We start from the raw sequence: 16,129 nt of genomic DNA on the forward strand, positions 1-16,129 counted from the left end.
ATTTTCAAACAATGACATATACTAAAATGAACATATATTAATCATAAAGCCCAAAATCTGTATCTATGCGCCCGTCAAACGTATCCTGGATAAATAACTTGAGGCATTTGCAAACTTTCCACTGAACAGGAATGAGAAGTAATGTTAAGAAACACATGTCACAAAATGAGTAAACCTATAAAATATTGAATATTTCAGAATATTGAATATTGTCACATGTCTCCTCGATCTATTCATCTGCTCTATTAGTCTGATTGGGGTACCTTATAGGTCACCCTTTTTTCTCTTGATACTTTTGTGGTTTTTTTTAAAGATTTATTTATTTATTTATACAAGCACTGGGTACAGTCAGAAGCGTGGGAGGGTGAGAGAATCCACCAGGGCCAGAGTGGGGAGCAGAACAGGCAGAAGGACCGAAATACACTGCTGAGGGGAGCAGTGGGCACGGCAGGAGAGGTCTGGGAGCCATGTGGGACCCTCCCCGGTGGCCAGGGATTGAACTGGGGCTGCAGAGGCTGCGGGCAGCTTCACAGTCCAGCGCTCAACCGCTGAGCCACCAGGGAGGTCCCTCTTGATACTTTTAATATTCTGTCTTTGCCATTGGTTCTCAACAGCTTTGTCATGATTTGTCTTGGAGTCTGTCTGTCTGTCTGTAATGATTTTGTTTGCAACTCTCTGGGAGTTTTGATCACACTTTCTGGCTCCAAAATTATCAGCTAGGAAATATAGTTAGCTTTATTCATATTGAAGAAAAATTACATGGGAAATTGAAAGAAAATTGAACTCAATGTTAACAAAAATATAAACAAGTTACCCTGGTTTGTAGAACTGGGTAAATCCTGTTACTAAGTAACTAGATCTAGAATTTGATTACATCAGAGACAGAAAGGAGTAGAATAATTTTCTCTTTGTCATGTGAGCACTCAAGTAATTCCCTGCTCATAAAATGGGCAGAAAAATCTAACCAAGTATATGGCTATAGTTAGAAAAACCATGGGAACTGTTATATCTTCTGCCGGTGAGTCATTCAAGAATTTATCTGTAAAGAGAAACACTAGATATTTTGTATGAATGAGTATACATAGACACAAACCACATGTGACTTTATGAAGATTTCTGATCTTGAGTGAGATCTCCAACATTTATTTTCCCCAATTCTACTCAATGTCACCTGTTTTAAAGTACAGAAATTGATAAACTTGATAAAACTCTCGGGAGAAAGAAAATTATAAAAGACAATTTTAACAGTTCAACTGATGTATGTTCCTTTCCAAGTGATAGCACAGCACTGATGAAAATGCTATATACTTTCAGGAGGTGAGTTCTCAAGTTATTGAAAAAATAATATAATGAGGACAAATAGAATCTAGCTAAAATATTCTCTGGTGAGTGCTTCACTGTCACATGCTTCCAAGATAGGTCTTAGGAATAAATTCTGGTGGTATTATTTGCTTAAACTCTCTCATCTGTAATGTGTTATTCATAAATAATTATATTCCTTTACAATAATAACATAATTGATAGCAATCACCATATATATTAAGAGAGACATGGAAAGCAAATAATTTTATAAAGATTCTACTAATATTTTACAGATGTTGAACTCTAATATTACACTAAATGAACTTTTTCCTGGTGGACTTTGGCACCAGAAAAGTGCTAGGAGTGGAAGTGAACAACGTGTTTCCATCTGTCCAAACAGACTTCATTCTCCACTGTGTTTAGATTTGTCTAAGTGTTCTTAATGTAATTACACTAAATACTCTTAGATGGTTAATGACCAGGTAATGACTAAGAATATCCTGTGGACAGTACACTACAGAAATAAAAATAGGTAGTAGGATCTGTTTTTTACTTATGTTTTCCAAGTGTGTAGAACAGTGTTTGCATAATACAAGACTCTAATACATTTTTCAATGTGAAAAAAAATTTCAGAGTTGGCAGCCAAACCCTGGGATAGTGCAAGAATCATCATTTCAGAAAATTGTGCAGAACCTTAAGTTATTGAGATACATTTTTATTTGCACTTACCAAATAAAATGCCTATGTATAATTAAGTTTTGAGTGCAAGATATTTGAATACTGAACTTGGGAGTTGGTTACCTTGTCATCCTGAAGATGCAAGAACTTTGACATCTTTATCCAATAAAATATTACCTTCACCAATACATCCATCCTCCTTTTGGGATGTATTGATTTTGTTTGCATTTCCAAAGGTATTTAATGTGCCATCATTAGACTCCAATCTCCCACAGCCTGTGCAGCCAACTCTTTCCACACCCTCATGGTGTCCCTGGCTCACCATGTCTCATCACATATTCCAAAAATGACTTAACTCTAAAATCTATTCTGTAGTCAAGGTGTTCTGCTTCCTCAAAATATCAAGCTATTCTACAGCTCGTTTGGTACATGAGGAAAAAAATTGAAAATTTGCAATATGTTTTAAATACCTGCCTTAACAGATATGAATGAAAAAAAAAAAAGGGCAAGTCCTCCACCTAAGCAAGGGAAAGCAATCATTACTATATTATTTTCAAACAAAATATTGGAAATCAATGTAAGAATAGGTTCATCTTACTAACGTAACACAATAAAATCTGATGTAGAAATACATCAGCACATTTTAAAATAACTCATAAAAATGCCTTGAACCTTTAGGCATTTTTGCATTCATGTTTGTAATTGCCATATTAAATTTCTATAAACCTGACTGTTCTGATTGAATATATTGAAATTCTAGGATAAAATGGTTGATGGAGAATTGCTTTGAAGTATAAAAAGAATACAGAGAGTATTTTTAATCAGTTTGAAGGGCCTTCAAAAATTGTGTGGCAAATTTATCATCACCTTGTATGTGACATGTATAACTTCCTGTAAAGCTAATCAGTTCTGAGAATGTCTAATTCAACCAATGTGCTTTGTGTCCTACTCATTTGAGCCCCGTGCTAGGTAATTGGCCTAAGAAGTCCAAACAACCAGCACCCCACTTCAAGTAATTCAGCACTGAAACCCCAAGTTCCACCTACATGCATTTACTATACTGACAGCCAAAGCTCTCATAAACTGCTCACCTGGCCCCAAATCCATAATCACTGAAATCTAATACTTATTATTATTATTAATTTCCTTACATCATTGTTCATTATTTTGCAGTAATTGATTTCTCCCCCTCAATGTAGTCCCCATAGTTCTGCCACCACTATGTCACCCATGAACCATCATGTTCTTCCCGCCCTTGTTTTAATCCACCTTCTCCCCCTCCTGTATGTCTCTGATCTATGGTCAACTTGCTGGTTTTGTCTTTTTCTTCACCTTTTGTTTGATTTCTCTATATTCCACATATAAATAAGACCTGTCTTATTTCAGCTAGAATAATCCTTCCCCACTCCCTATTGCTGCAAATGGCCTATGTTTATCTATTTTGATCACTGAGTAATATTCCCTCATGTAAATATACCAACCCTTTTTGATCCATTCATTTATTTAGGGGCATTTGGGTTGTTTCCATATTTTGGCTATTGTAAATAGTCTGCAATAAACCTAGGCATGCAGATTTATTTTTGGATTAGTGTTTTTTGAAGTCTAATATTTAAGTTGCCAGTTAATTAGTGAGGAGAGATGTTTTGCTATCAAGAACACAAGACAAGAAAAGAGTTTAATTCAATTTTATAGATGATAGATATTCACAAATTCAGTGCATACTCTGAAAGGGATCTAGCCATCTGTGCACACAAAGGCAAAGGAAGAATATTCAGTGTGAACGATCTTAAATAAAAGTGGTGTACATAGAGAAGAGAAAAAAGTATATTCCTAATAACAGTTTCAATAAAACTTCAAAAAGTACCCATGGACCCTGTGGGCAAATGCCTACTTAAGTAGACTTGCCCCAAAACAAGGCCATTGAAGTTGAAAAAGTTGCCTCACATTCTGGAGGGGAACCACAGGAAAGGCAAAAGGAGCCAGGCAAGTCTGAGATGGAAGGAGAGACACAAAAATACAAATAAAGCTGATACCTGCCACTGGCAGCCTCCCCATGTCTCTCACCCACTCTTCCAATGTCTCTCCTGCCTCTCTCGCACGTGTGACCTCCAGTTCTCCTTCCCAGCAATACCAGTGCACAATCAAAGCCTGAGAAGAAAGAATCCACCTGCCTTCTGTGTTACAGAACCTCCCCAGGCCACTCACCTCTGCCTCCTGGTCCGGGTAGCTCTCCCACTCAGGAAGTCTGGTTCGTAGCAGCCTGGAACTTAGTCCAAGGTACATGTAGAAGAGGGTAGGAAAGTAGGCAGCTCCCATCCCTGGAGGTGTGTTTGTAGCAGTGCATTATCTTTTATTTTTTTACTTTAATATTCTTACTAAAAATCGTCTTATAAATTTTTATGCATTATTTAAAATTATGTAATCATAGTATCCTTAATAATTACTCGTATAATCTTTTTTTATTCACATTTTATGTTAAAAGCTAACATAATTTGTAGGGATAGTTATGTTCCTAAATATTAGAACTCCAAAAAGGTACTTTTTAACAGCATATTCAGTTTTTAGTAACTGTGAAAAGTAATTAAGAAATGAAACAATGTTTGAAAATTTTATCCTCCAAGTAGATGTTGACATTCTTTAACTATATATTCAAATTGCAATTTAACAAGCCATACAAATGGCAGTGGTGGAGGATGAGAATGAATTCAAGAGTTAGATAATCAAAATTGGCTACTGAAAACTGCTTTCTTTATTCCCAGCAGCAAAAGGATCTTCTCAATTGGTAAGTTAATGTTAATTCTAAAATTAGAAACTACTAGGTCTATTCGTTTATATACTTGAACTCATACAATTCAACAAAGAAAGCAATGGGAGAAATAAATATTAATGACCTACTTTCTGGCAGAAAATAAAGATCCCAGGTCATTTCCCATTGTAGTAACTTATCATGTAGTTTAGGAACTATTTTATGAATGTTTAAACTATTTTATGACTGTTTAAAGATAATTCTATCGTTATGTTACCAGGTAAACATTCTATGTTTTATTCAACTGTTATGTATATTTGTTTCAATTTGCATTTTTTTTTAGTTTAAGTTACTGTAATAACATAAAGAACTCCAAATTATAAATGCTAGAAAAAATGAATAAGAATATAAATGTTTGATATGTGGTTTTAAAAGTAATTTACAAAGTTATTTGCATGGCATTAAAATAATTCTCTATAATTATTAATAATATGAACTACATACTCAAAAGTTTTCTATGATGAAAGCAATGATTCATTCCTAAAAGTTAAGAGGGAATTGAAAAAGATAAAATAATTTGTAATTCACAAAGTAGCTCACATAAATTGGTAAATTACAAAGATCCCAATGATGTAACTAGCCCCTTTCATGATATTTGTAAACTTGTACTTTGTTTTACATTTATATACATAGTGGTTTCTTCTTGAGAACGTATTTCAAATCAAAATGATTTAAGTGTTCTCAAAGGACTTTAAAAATACAAGAACCTCAATAAACTTGCTAGATAAGGATTAATAATTTATGTGAATGCTGCTCATAGTGAACACACTCTCAAAGAAACCATTTTGCCATTAATTGATTTTGAAATCACTGACAAAGCAAGAAAATACATTTTAAAGTCACAATGAAGGCAAGTTAGATATGACTAATCTGTATTTTGTCATTTGTTACATTTGACTTTTGGATACTTTCAGTTTCTACCAATCACTAACCGAGAATATATTTAATTACCTGAGAGTAATTGTAATACGAATTTGGATGTATTTTTCCTCATAAATCCCCTGGTACCTCTGGACATATGAGAACAGAGAGAATAGTATTTTTCAAAGACTAATAGTAAATGACATAAATGCAGTGCATAGTTCAGGTAAAATTGAAATGCTAAAGTTTTCTTTCACTCTCCATATTGATTCGTACATTAAAGATAATGCCATTACTTTATTAAAAGCAACAGAGAGTAAAGATTCATAAAACTATTATACTAACATTTTAAATGACAGAAACTCTCTTTGCATTCCATAATGGAAAGTTTAAAAGAATGAGTGAAAGATGACTTAATTGATTTAGAAATAGCAATTTCATAAAACATTCTGTAGATATTATAGATATCTACCATTAGATAAATTTCTAATGGCAATGTTGTAAAATATTGCTAAAATAATAATTGTGTGTCTTAAGAATATAAGAGGTTACATTAATTTTTAGGACTTCATAATGAGTGTTGAAGATATAAAAGCCAACTTTAATTAATAATTAAATATGCTCCTTTCATTTTATGTGAAATTAATAATGAAACATTTTATATCTTTTTTTTTCAAAATTCTCCTAAATTCTTAGAGTAGTGTTGGGCATTTGTTGGTTACCATTATTGGGTGAAAGAGCAAGATCGTTTTTCTTTTACCTCTTTTTTACAGTGTCACAGCAAATAAATGTGCTTGATTATTACACTCAATATGGCTTGTTGTCTTAATTGAACTGACATCTGACATCTGACATCTGGTAACTAGGCATATATTTCATTTTGTGAAGTAGCTATTCAAATTCTTGTTCATTCCTTTAAACTATCTTCTTGTTCATTTGTTGTAAATGTTCTTTATGTGCTGTGCATACACCTCTTAATCCAGATACATGTCTTGCAGATATTTTCTACCAGGATTTTCTTCATTGTGCATTTTGAAATCTGAAAGTATTTTGGTGATTTCAAATTTATCCAAGTCACCTTGTTTAGAATTCCAGTATAATACAAATTTCTTCCTAATTGATTTACCTTATCTTATTTATGAAGTTGTATAGAGCATATGTGTTTTCACTTTCTCGACGTTCAGTTTCACTGATATATTGATTGTGTATTTTCTGAAGCCAGTACCATCCTGTTTTGATTACTGGAGGGTTTTTGTTTGTTTGTTTTCTTTTTATTTTATTGAGGGAAAAGACTACATTTGTTCCAGAACTGGTAGGTGTGGTGTGGTAACTTAAAGCTGAAGATGTAAGAACCTATACCCTTGAATTATATACAGTGTTGTAAACTAATGTTGCGTCTCTCTCTCTCTCCATATATATATAAAAATAACTACACACATATTATATATATAATATATATTGTATATTATATATTATATTATATATTTATAATATATATATATTACATATTATATATATATAAAAAATACCCAAAAGAAAATTTGATTGCTAAGTGACACTATTAAGCAAGGAGACCACAAATATTAATGTTGGCTCTAGGGAACCCATCACATTAGGAGCCATAGCCACCTCTACAGCATCTCTTTTGTCACACTTGTGTTTCTTAGTGTCATCATTATGGTACACCTTTGATCATTATTGTCAGAAGCAACAATGAAAAGTATATGGATTCTGATTTCTTTCTGCCATCCACATGTCACAAGGAGGGACCTGATTGGTAAAACCTAATATGCATCAAAACTCTAGTGGGAATGCAGTCTAGAAAAATAGCATGTTCAGGTGCTGAAGGTCAAAAATGAATGCATATTAAGCACCAGTTTTATATAAATCAAACATGTAGGCAGTGACAGAAGCAGTTACAAAGTGGTGAATATATTACATATATATTTACAACTATGATTATGCCAAATTATACTTAAGCCAGAATCCATTGTGGCATTAATTTCACTTAACAAATATGTATTACCCTTAAAATGGAACATGGCATAATTGATATAATTTATGTTATTTACTTTAATTGATTTGATTATTTTAATTCTTTGTGCTTTTTTAAAAATGGCTTCTCATCTGTTGAAATGTTTATTTGATTGTTTAATCCATTCAGTTTCTCTGTTGTTCAGTTTTTGGTTTTATTCCTTTTCACGTAAACTAGGAATTTGTCGTTTTCTTCCTCTTCACATATTTGGTATTTGGTTTTGGCTTTACAGTTTTGTCATTTTTTAAATTAATATTGTTTGCATTTGTCAGTTGTTTTCCATTACACACAATAAAAATATTCACCACACACCTTCTACTTCTAGAGTTAAGGATACAAGACTGTGGGCATTTAGGAGTGAACAGAAAAAGCCCAAGTAGAGGTAGGTATGAGTCTACTTATATATCAAGTGACCAACAAGGAAATCTAAAATCGCACTCAAGTAATGTGAAGGGAAATAAATGTGTTACAAGGGTGTTTAGCAATACTGAATATTCTATGGAATTTTTCCTGAGCAAAAAAGATGATTTGCAATAAATGAGGGAGAAAAAAAAACCCAGTTAAACCATGCAGAAGGTGTAGATGAGGTTGCCCAAAGAGAATGTCAGACCACTGCAAGCTGAAAGGAGCAAAGGGAGCGAGGGAGTGGATCCAGCAAACCTTGCACTCACTGTGTAAAACAGCAATTGGATACAATTTCAGTGTTTATATCTGCTTATTGCAATTGTGTGTAAACTTCTACAAAGTCAAGAGATCTTCCTCTGTGGTTGAATCTCCAGCATCTATTGTGTCTGGCACATAATAGGTATTTAAATGGTTTTAAGTAAACAGAACCAAACAAATGTTAATAAGGAAAATGACTAGAAAAATAAATAACATGAGAGAAGCAATGAATATCTCAGATAATTATCTTTTTAATTAGCTTTTATTATAGGCTTTATTTAGAATATAATTCTGAATATGCTTTCTTAACATTTAATTGTAATTTAAAAAAGGCAGCTTTGGGAATGTGAACACAAAAAAGGGACATTTTTGAAAGCATTTATGTTTCATAAATAAATCTCTTTTCTTACATGGGATGATCAATTCTAATTATTTTCAATGCTGTCTCTTCAAATTCTCTTTGCTGCTCTGAGATAATCTTTCTTATAAATGTTTCTGAAAATGATTCCAGAATTAGCTTTTCTATTTGCTCCAAAGAAAACCTGTTAAAACTGACAATAAAGGGGAAATGAATATGAAAATATGTAGAGATAAATTTTTAAAATCTTTCTAAGAAAATAATTTGTTGAAATCGTAAATTTGCCAATGGATAGTATCTTCAGTAAGACAATGAGAAATTTCTTTGTTGTTCTATTTTGACATTGTGATTATGTAACATAATGATTTCCATGAAATAATTTATATCCTTTTATTTAGCTTAGTTATTTGTAAAATTCATTTTAACTTCAATTTAAATGTGCACACCTAAATGAGTATATTAAAAGGAAGAAGGATTTCTTCAAAATCTTTTATGTTTTCCTCCATGAAAATTCTCTGAAAACAGTGATTATATTGATAACAATAATTAAATCACTATTCTAGTGATAATTTATGCTTTCTAAGCTTTGGGTCGGTAAGTAAAGTTTAATATCTTTACAGGCAGCTTTTCTTTAAAACTTAAAACTAAAACATCATTACTAATCATCTGTCATCAAGTCATTGGAATTTGATCACTATAGTAAATGGCATTGTAACCTATAGTTACATAATAATAATAACCCTTTTCTTTGCTGCACATCTGAAGTCAGGAATTTTGCTGACTTGTGAGGCATATGGAGAAGCTAATGTCCTCACACATTTTTAAACTATGCCTTTCTTCCATCTGAAGAACAAAAACAACAGTCTTTGTTTTTTTAAATGCAAAGGTTTTCCCCAGAATTTCCATACATATTAAAAAATAAAATAAGTGTTTGTGAGGAGGTCTCTTAAACTCAAAGCATAAAAAAATTATTCCTGTCTACTTTCATAAAACATCTATGCATTACCTAAAAATCTATCAAGAATGAGGACCTGAGCAAATCATAGTTCTAATTAGCACAATGCCTTCTGCAGTCCAGCAACTGCGTAGATCAGACTAGCCTGCGGCTTAGGATGTTCTGGGAAGAATAAACTGATCTCTTTTATAGTGTTATGTAAAAGTGAAATATTTTTAGAGAATACAAGCAAGAGTCCAGATACAAAGTCCAATCAAAGTCGGTAATAAAGCTGATATTAAGAATTCCATGGGTGGGATTCAGTTCCTGCTCAACTGCTTCCAAACTCATAAGATATATAAGAGTTACGAGCAATTTTCACTTTTAAACACCGAAGTCATCAAAGTAAAAAATATGCCTTTGAGCTATCTGTAAAAACTAAGACCCCATATTAAATAAAGGTCACCAACAATGTTAGGCAAAATATAGTTAGAAAAAGTGACATGAAAACCAGACTTAGCCTAAATTTCATGTAATAAAACTGTAGATATTACCCCTGGGTCTTACTAAATTCTCCTTAGAAATGAATAAAGTCACAAAAATATTTTAAATAAAAATCTGATAGTGGATATTCTTAAGGATGATATGAACTAATATTTATTAAGCATACACTATGCTTGAGGAACACAAGACATTTTTCCTCCACTTCAGTATTCCTATATCTTAGGATTTTTGTCTGGAATCCATTAAGAACTCAGTATCTTAAAAATTAGTAAATTTATTGATTTTTCCTGACCATAATAAGTTTTTACTGATTCCCTCCCGTGATAAATGCACAATAACTCACATGATGCATAAAATGGAAGAGGATGAGAATAGAAATTATTTTAAATTTAATGTATGTGTAAAGTCAATGAAATGAAGAATATAGAAGGTTTTCATTACTGTAGCAACAGCCTTCTCCCTAAGACTTTAGATATTGTTCAGATATTTGACCCAGTGATCTTACTTGGTGTTAATTATTTGATGACTTTAATAGAAGGTGAATGCAGTTGCCTAACCTTCCATAAGAATGATGTACGCTAAATGATGACTACTGTTTCATGTATAATAGTCTAGAATTCCAAACCAGATATTTTTACTGCAGAAGATGAAAGGCGGAGATTAATAACACTGTTGTCTTAATTTGACAACTTGCAAGGAAACTCTAGATAAATTTCCCTGACATATTGGAATCTTGTAAATACACTGTATGAACTTTATATATACAGCTATATAGCTGACTGTGGGGAACTGGATTTTTATATATGTGTGTGTGTATATATATAAAATACTATATATAATACTATATATAATAGTGTGATAGTATATATCACACTAATATATTATTATAATACATATATAATACTATATATAAATACAGTATTGCAGGACACTGTACTTCTGAAGGTTAATAACAAAAGAGAAAATACATATACAATGTGAACTACAGTCAAAAAACAAGAACAGGGCCTCCCTCGTGGCACAGGCAGTTGAGCACCGCACTGTGAAGCTGTGCCTAGCCTCTGCCGCACAGGTTCGGTCCCGGGCAGCCTGCGAGAATCCCACATGGCGAAGCAGACCTCTCCTGTCTTACCTGCTGCTCCCCTCAGCAGTGCATTTCATCAGTCTACCTGTTCTGTTCCCCACTCTGTCTCTGATGAATCCTCTCACTCTCCTGCGCATCTGGCCTGTACCCCAGTTCTTGTATAAATAAATAAATCTTTTTAAAAAAAAGGAACATATTTTTAGTATTACTAAACAACAAGTTATAGATTATACACCCTACAATGTTATAAAATTCAAAATAGAATGGAGCAACGCTTGATATAGGAAAATCTAGGCCATTTCAAAATAGATACTCATTTTTTTTAAGATTTATTTATTCATGCATACAAATGCTGGGGTACAGGCCAGAGATACGGGGGTAGGGGGTGTGTGTGTGAGAGGATTCACCAGAGACAGAGTGGGGAGCAGAACAGGCAGACTGACTGAAATACACTGCTGGCGGGAACAGCGGGCGAGACAGGAGAGGTCTGCCTCACCATGTGGGTGGGCGCCCTGGCCAGCCAGGGATTGAACTTGTGCTGCAGAGGCTGCGGATTGTTTCATAATGCGGTGCTTAAATCCTTGCCACCAGGGAGACCTGATACTCATGTTTTAATGGAATCTCAAAGTGTATGCTAATGGTAGTTATTCAGAGCTATGAAACATTCTTCTTTAATAATCACACGTTCTTGTTTAAGTTTGAATTAGATCTCTGGGATATTGAATTGTTTCAGTTATAATATCACTGGAACCAATTTAATATAAAAAAATTGAGTTTTTTCCAACAGCTTTTTTAATTTTCACAAAATTTTGACAAAATACAAATCATTACATGAGCAAGAAAAGCAAGAAAGAATCTCTTAAAGATTTAAGTTTAAATAAATGACTCTTAAGCTTGTTTACCAGATTAATTTCATTTGATTAGTCTCTTAGGAGAACTCACTTTGGGTTAAGAGAATTGACCATTGTCATTTGATGCTACACAATTTAATGGCTCAGTTAGGGGGCAAAGTAAAGATTTTTGGAAAGAAATTATCCAAATTATTAAATTTATTAAAATTATTACAATTATTATTTTTGAAAAGAATTATAGATGTTCAGATTCACAAAACAAGATCATATCTTTCTCTATGAAACATTATATTTTGGAATATAATATAAAGAAAAATCTTATTTTAGAAGCAATATATACATTTATGTGTATATTGTATAAATTTATATGTGTATACAACATATGCATGTATATGTTGTACTACATAAATACATATGCATGCACATACTCATACATACATAGTATGCAGCTAAAGTGGAGATGAAGATCTTTTATTTAACTTTTTGAAAACAATGTCATTTTCTGAGGTTTTATGTAAACAGTTATTTCTAAATACCTTCATGGCTTTCCCTTCTTTCGTCAAAATATAAATGTAAAATTATCTTCATAATATATTAAAATTAATTAGAAACAGATTTAATCACATTTTTTTTAATATTTATTTATTTATTTATACAAGCACTGGGTACAATCAGAAGCGCGGGAGGGTGAGAGAATTCACCAGAGCCAGAGCGGGGAGCAGAGCAGGCAGAAGGACCGAAGTACACTGCTGAGGGGAGCAGCGGGCAGCAGGAGAGGTCTGCGTGCCATGTGGGACTCTCACCCAGCAGCCTGGGATCAAACCGGCACTGCAGAGGCTGCAGTCAGCTTTGCAACACAGCGCTCAACCGCTGCACCACCAGGGAGGCCCTAATCACATATTTAAAACAGCAGAGTTTATTTGGAGATGGTATTTATGGGATCGCAGTCCAAATTTTTAAAAAGTTGAATTTATCCACCTGTCTGTATGATTATAATAGTATATTGTGGGTAGGATTTTGATTGAAAAAATAGAGGGAAAAAATTCATTCTGGAAAATAAAATATCGAAATTTTAAGGGTAGACAATGTATACAATTTGTCTCAGAAAGTTTGAGTAGTAGAATAATTTGAAGTTTGAAGTACATAGGGATTTTCAAATTGCAGCAGTCTTGTATGACATGCTAAGAAGTTACATGTGCCGATGGATTACAGGTATCAGCATAATGCTACAATTAAATGGGCAAGCGAGTGGTATGTGCAAGCTGTGGTTGTAGTGCATCCTTCTAAAGCAATGTGAAACAAGGATTAAAAGATTAGACAAATGCTATGAAGACGAAGAGTAATACAGCAAAATGTGGAAAAGATGAGAAGTTAAAGGGATGTAAATTTCACTAGCACAAAGCTTTGGGGACTTTATCTCTTAGAGTAACAGAGTTTTCCCTGTCATTTCAAGGGTTTTTTTTTTTTTTTTTTTTTTTGCGTAGAAGAATTGTTGTGTAGGCCACAGGCGCAGAAGGGTGAGAGGATTCACCAGAAACAGAGTGGGGAGCAGATCATGTGAATTTACTGAAATGCACTGCTGAGGGAGACAGCAGTGGGATATTGACAGGAGAGGTCTGCTGCACCCTGTGCATTAGTTCCCTGGCTGGGCCTCAAACTCAGGGCTTAGTGGTGAGATTGCTGAGACTTAACCCACCAGGGTGGCCCTTCCCTATCATTTCAATGTTCTCACAAAGTGGTGGTGGGAACGGCCATTAGTTTTAAAACCATTCTTGCAGTAATACCATGTATTAAAAAATTAACATAGATTGACTCCCTGTTCCCCTGGACTAATAGATCCAGACTGGAGATGAGAAATCTGTGTCAAATCTTCAGATGTTTGTTTTCACTGTTAGGAAATTGTCTAATTAGATTGTCCTGATTTATTCTTCCAGCACTTAATTCTAATTTTAGTTAAAATATCATGTCACTCTAAAGAACTCATCAATGGAAGAATACAATATTTTTCAATTAGTGTTCAAAAGTGCATTCACTGTGTGGTAAGACATGAATCATTAGTATCCAAATACCAAAATGTAGACCTTTATAACTGGGCTCATGGGTATAGAAATCAATGATTAATTATTTGTTTTGTTGAAACATCCAACAAAAATTTATTTACAGATGTGTTAGGTGTTCACCAGGCCTTCCCACAGCCAATAAGCTAGTTACTTATAAGAAATTATATAATTTGGGTTTTTTTTAAGATTTATTTTTTATTTATACAAGAGCTGGGGTATAAGCCAGTGTCGCAGGAAGGCGAGAGGACTCATCAGAGACAGAGCGGGGAGCAGAACAGGCAAGCGGACCAAAAGCACTGCTGAGGGGAGCAGCGGGCGAGAAAAGAGAGGTCTGCCTCGCCATGTGGGATTCTCCCTGGCCGTCTGGCAATCGAACCGGCACTGAGGAGGCTGCGGACAACTTCACAGCTCTGAGCTCAACCCTCTGCGACACCGGCGAGGCCCAGAAATTATATAATTTGAAGGTTTTTTTTCCCTCACTATTTATATTTGAATTACATTTTGATTTAAGATTCAGTTTCTACTAACAGAAGTATGTTATTTCTTTAGCTCAGTCATTTTAATCTTACAATCTGTAATTATTATAATTAGTTTAAAGGTTGACTTCAATCAATCTGTAAATTGCTTTTATCTGACCATCCATGCTGTGTTTTTCCTTAGATGAAGTTAGAGCCATTGATGATTCATTTTTTAATCATACGCTATTCATAGATTCAAGCAATTTAATATTCAACAATGTGTGGATAAATAAAATGCATACAATGGGGGCCTCCCTGGTGGCGCAGGGGTTAAAGAAAAAGCTATCAAGCTATCGCCAGCCACTGCAGCACAAGTTCCATCCCCAGCCAACCAGGGAGCTACCCACATGGCACAGGACCTCTCCTGACTTGCCCGCTGCTCCCCTCAGCAGTGTATTTCAGTTAGTCTGCCTGTTCTGCTCCCGCTCTGTCTCTGGGGAATACTCTCACCGGCCCCCACCCCCCAACCCCACATCTCTGGCCTGTGCCCCAGCTCTTGTATGCATTAAATAAATAAATCTTTTAAAAAATGCATACAATGGCCCATGCCCTTATTAGTATTTATGGTATTTATGGAGTGGTATGGGATTTTCTGGCTAAGGTTGAATTGGTATTTATGTATGTCTGTCTGTCTGTCTGTATGTATGTATGTATGTATAGCAAGGTTCCCCTTGGGAACCTTGGGGAAGGTCCTGGGATACTGGAGACTGTTGACTTACAGGGGCTGCTGGGAAAGAGGTGTCAGGAATTTACATTTACTACTCACCTTGTGGGCTGTTATCTAATGTACACATGCATTAGATAACATGCAATGTCAGTTTAAGATCCCCTCTGGCTACTTGTCTAAACAACACAATACCGAGGTCGCAAAATCATGGTGTCACTCAGCTAAAATCTGGACAATAACTAACTACAGTCATTAGACCTCAATGTTGAGGGAGCTGAACAGCAGTTCTGTGACTTCATTTTAGCATGCCTGTCCAGGTGATGTTATAAATATTGGCATTCTGAGAGCCAGACTGTCTGCTCAGAGGACACTTCATAATAAGCAAGGTTAGACTGATGCTCAGAGCAGCAAAATGAATATAATAATATTCTTATTGTAATAACGGTGCTTATTATTGGCTATGACTTTACAAGGACTTCCTAATGTTTTATCTCCCATAATGAACTAAAATGAAGAGACATTTTAAGGGATCACTGAACTTTTATTTTATTGAGTTAGTTAGTGAACAACATAAATTACAGAGTCAAGATGAGATAAAATCAGATTTCTAGCACGTTTCTTAGAGGATGGGAGTGGGGGTGGATAGCAGTATTGTTCAACAGGATGAAAAAATGTTGGGTAAGTGGATGTGTTTTCTTTACTGTTAAGATCCTTTTACACATGGCTGTGAAGAGCACCATTAATTATCTGTAAATGTAAATCTAATATTGATAGTACCATATATTAACACGAAGTTCCTTATGTAGGC

The 16,129-nt window shown here is 34.3% G+C and overlaps 1 protein-coding gene across 19 annotated transcripts in view; it reads left to right on the forward strand.

The window, feature by feature from the left end:
- The window catches only part of LOC119257989 (disintegrin and metalloproteinase domain-containing protein 25-like), a 94,084-nt gene that overhangs the window by 22,296 nt on the left and 55,659 nt on the right, over positions 1-16,129 (forward strand). For 7 of the 19 annotated variants that reach the window (XR_008554037.1, XR_008554041.1, XR_008554034.1 and 4 more), the window contains exons 1-3: positions 841-1,018; positions 4,743-4,762; positions 8,008-8,064. The exons of 2 other annotated variants lie outside the window; for them this stretch is intronic. The gene's annotated coding sequence lies outside the window, so the exon portion shown is untranslated. Of the gene's footprint in view, positions 1-840; positions 1,019-4,176; positions 4,258-4,739; positions 4,763-6,420; positions 6,506-8,007; positions 8,065-16,129 lie in introns of those variants that run through there. 10 more of the 19 variants (XR_008554045.1, XR_008554047.1, XR_008554036.1 and 7 more) reach the window with 9 other exon arrangements.

This window comes from Talpa occidentalis, unplaced genomic scaffold, assembly GCF_014898055.3.
Source record: "Talpa occidentalis isolate TD23 unplaced genomic scaffold, MPIMG_talOcc4v2.1 talOcc4.4, whole genome shotgun sequence".
In the NCBI taxonomy this organism is placed as follows: domain Eukaryota; kingdom Metazoa; phylum Chordata; class Mammalia; order Eulipotyphla; family Talpidae; genus Talpa; species Talpa occidentalis.